Below are 4,224 nucleotides of genomic sequence, written 5' to 3' on the forward strand. Positions count from 1 at the left end.
AAGTAAATTTTAGGCTGAGAAATTCATGGGTGAGTTTTATGATTCGGAGACTATGACTTTAAAGTGATCTTTAGGAAGTAGGCACATTCACATGACATAGTTTGGGGTTTTAAAGACATTGCAATAAATAGTCAAATAGCAGTAACCTGAAGTGATTAGAACTTGGTAAATCATGACCATAATGTATTCTAGAAGGTCACCTGTGCTCGGTAATGGGCTATCTCTTTTATGTGGGGTGACTCGATATTTCTGGAGCATGCTGTAATTCTACACATCTCCATGATGCTATTGCTTCATGTGAAATGCAGAATTTAGGTCAACTGTCTTGTTCAATGACAAAAAGCATGATGAGTATGTTCCTGCATCTTTTTATTGCAACCTCGTATACCAGTTGTCTGGAAATGCTTGAGACATGTACTCATCAGCATGTGTCTGGAATGCCTTTAAAACTCTTGAAACTCCACAATCTCAGATGAAGCATTTTGAACATTTTGAATTGTGCTTTATTTGTACTAGTTTGACTATTAGTAATTTTCCTGTCTTCCTTTTTCTTTTTTTTCTTTCTTTTTTTTTTTTAAAGATTTTATTTATTTATTTGACAGAGAGATCACAAGCAGGCAGAGAGGCAGGCAGAGAGAGGAGGAAGCAGGCTCCCTGCTGAGCAGAGAGCCCGATGCGGGGCTCGATCCCAGGACTCTGAGATCACGACCCGAGCCGAAGGCAGCGGCTTAACCCACTGAGCCACCCAGGCGCCCCTGTCTTCCTTTTTCTATCAGACAAAAAACATAATATACTATAATGTGATACTTTATTGTTCTGTTTTGAAAAGTTCCTTCTCACTTGTTTCAATTGTTAGAAAATAAAAGGTTGATTTTCTTTTTCTGTCTTCATAGTAGTATCAATTATTTTCATCTAACCTATGCTTATCATAACACACTCTAATTCATGTAACTCTCTTCTGGGGGTGGGGGAAATAGGTAATATAGTGCTTGGGAAAATCAATGAATATCTATGAATGTGCTTTGGTTAAAAACCTACTTGTGCCTTAATTTTAAACCTAGACCTTCATGAGTAAATACATATTTAAAAAGACAAAGGACACTTAAATGCTTTTATTAATCATTGTAGTTAACTCAAATGGATTCCCCCCCCCAGCTGTAAAAATGATGATGAACTGGAAACTTAATATTTTTAAAATGACTATTATGTGTAGTTTTTTTTTTTTTAAAGATTTTATTTATTTCTTTGACAGAGACAGATCAGAAGTAGGCAGAGAGGAAGGCAGAGAGAGGAGGAAGCAGGCTCCCTGCTGAGCAGAGATCCCGATGTGGGACTCAATCCCAGGACCCTGAGATCATGACCCGAGCTGAAGGCAGAGGCTTTAACCCACTGAGCCACCCAGGCGCCCCTATTATGTGTGGTTTATGTGGAAGGGTTATTGTGGTTATTATAAACTTTTCACTCCTAAGATCTTGAGTCCTTTTTTTTTTAACAATTGATAATTTATTAAAAAGATTGATTAAGCATCTGCAATGGTGACTTCAGCCTCAACTCCTGGCACAATACTGATGGAAGTAATCTACTTAGGAATCTCACAAGAACGGTGCCAGTTGATGAGATGCTTTTGGAGCCTCATCCAAAAATGATCCCAAGTCTTAGAACCTTCACCTCAAGGAGTTTTTCTTGTAGTGATTTTCAGAGTCTTGGTAGGCATCCGAACTGGTCCTTTCACTGAGATTCTTTTCCTTTGTGCCTCTGATCAAGTCAACATGTACGTGCTTTAAAGATTTTACATTGAAGCTGGTGAGAATATTTCTAGTTCTGTGAAACACCGCCTCTGGTCCCACAGTGTCACCCCAGTGTCTTTAAAAGCCATGGCTGTGGCAAGGCTTCCTGACCGACTTGCTCCTGGGTGAGAGCAAACAGTGGTGAGTCAGGATCAGGACTCTGTACAGAACATCTGTAGCTGCGACCGCATCTTCCTCAAAGAGGCAGATCTTGAGTCTTTGGTGACCATGTCACTTCTTGGGAAATGGAAGCAAGCAGGAAGGACTCCTAGGATACCCTTTCTGTTAGCTTCACTGGCCCCACTGAACAAAATCTAAAGCCTCATAAAAATAACTGCACACAAACTTATTTTCTGTTTCTGCACAGAAATTGTACCTTGTATTTCTAGCAATTCCTCAGTGTTTTGGGGGTCAGCTTTGCAAGAGAATTGTCCAAGTCTTTGAATGTTTGTTCGAGGCCAACCTCGCTTCTACTGTACTTAAGGTCCCCCCCGGGATGTTGCCACGGTGGTGGTGCTGTAGATACCTCTGACCCAGCCTCATCTTGCTTTGGGAAGCTTACATTCTTTCATTGATGGCCCCTTCCACTTCCCTATTCTCATTACAGAATAATGACATGTGCCCAGAAACTCTGTCACCCCAATGAGTACATCAAGGGAGAAGGGTTCTTTAGCAACAAATACAGAGGACAAAATGGTTTCCTCTGATTCTGTTTTTGCTGATTATCAATGTGCCTGAATAATTTCACATGTGCAGGCATTCTGGAAAATGCTTATAGCTGTAGGATAAGGGTAGAAATTGCAATGTCATTCCTAAGTAGACTGACAAAGAGGCCTCCTAAATCAAAATAGAGTTCTAAAAGCAAGTAGACTAATAGAAAAAGAGATTAAGAGACCCTTGAAAATTTGCCAGTTGCACTGCTAGACTGTGGGCATGTGAGAAATTTAGGCCCCGCTGAAGAATCTTATTGATTTTTCCATTGACACTAACCTTGCCTTGAACTTATCATTACTTTTGGAAATTTGTGTGACCCAAGTATGAGGATTTTTTTCCCCCTCTGTGACATGCAGCAGTTCACATGCTGACTTTAACCATATGATTTGGTAGTAAAACTATAAATTGAAAATAAATGTTTTAGAGGATATTAGGTAACAACTTAAATATCTTCTGATGGGAAATTGGTTAAAAATGATGGACTAGCAATATAAGTCAAGTCTATGCAGTAATTAAAAAGATTGAGGTAGATTTAGCTTACTGATCTGGAAAGATTGCTAAGTTATATTTTTAAGTGAAAACAGCAAGTTGTTTTTGTACAGTATGATCCTATTTTTAAAAACAGCAGCAAAACCCCTATGTGTGTACATAAATATAGAAAACTGTCTCAAATAATGGCTTTTTCTCCCTTCCCCCATCTCTCTGAGTCTGTCTCTCAGCATGCCTTGGTCTGTCTCTTTCTCTGGATATGTATTATTTGTTTACTTTGCTAACCTAAAAGTTGGTATTGAGTTTTATCATATACTTTTTGGGGGAACTTTTACTTTGAAATAAATTTAAACCTACAGAAAATTTTCAATTTCAAGAGCAGAACATAGAAGTCTTATATACCCTTCCCCAGATTCGCCAATTATTTATATTCCACTATATTTTTCATCTCTCTCTATATACACATATTTTTTCTCAACCATTTGAAATTATGTTGCAAATGGTGCAATGTTCCATTACCTCTAAATGCTTTAGTGTGCATTTCCTTAAAACAAGAACATTCCCTACATAGCCCCAGGAGGCCCATCAAAATCAGGAAATTGACACAGATATTGTACTATCTTCTACTCTACAGATGCCTGCTCAAATTTCCCTGATTATCCCAGTGTTTATACTTCCAGAATCTCACACTGCACATAGTTAGCATGTCTCATCAGTTGTCTCCAATCTGGAGCAAACTAGTCTTTATATTTCATGACCTTGATGTTTTTGAAGTGTCTAAGTCAGTTACTTTGAAGAATGTCCCTCATTTGGATTTGTCTCATGTTTTGTCATAATTAGATTTAAGTGTATCTTGAGAAATAACCACATGTTCTTCTCAGTTTATAATATCAGCAGATATATGATGTTGATTTAACCTATTACTGGTGAGATTGACTTTTTTCATTTGGTTAAAATGCTGTCTGTCAGGTTTCTCCACAGTACTGTTAATTAATGAGTACTTTGTGATGGGGTATTAATAAGTATTGATAAATATTCACTGAGATGTTAATAAGTATTTTGTGGGGAGATACTTCAAAACTATATTAGTACCTGATTTCTTATTAAAACTTTACCCATTATTTGTGGCATCCACAGAAGCTATTCCTGACCCAGTTACTATTAACAGGGTGGGTAAGTAATTACATAATGTTACCATTTCTTCTACTCATGTTTGCTGGCATAAGGTAGAGTT

The 4,224-nt window shown here is 37.8% G+C and overlaps 1 pseudogene; it reads right to left on the minus strand.

Moving 5' to 3' along the window:
• Positions 1 to 1,519: 1,519 nt before the first annotated feature.
• On the minus strand, positions 1,520 to 1,876 carry LOC111155599 (annotated as a pseudogene).
• Between the last annotated feature and the right edge of the window lie 2,348 nt (positions 1,877 to 4,224).

Source organism: Enhydra lutris, unplaced genomic scaffold, assembly GCF_002288905.1.
Source record: "Enhydra lutris kenyoni isolate GAN:26980312 unplaced genomic scaffold, ASM228890v2 scaffoldscaffold42, whole genome shotgun sequence".
NCBI classification, from domain to species: Eukaryota; Metazoa; Chordata; class Mammalia; order Carnivora; family Mustelidae; genus Enhydra; species Enhydra lutris.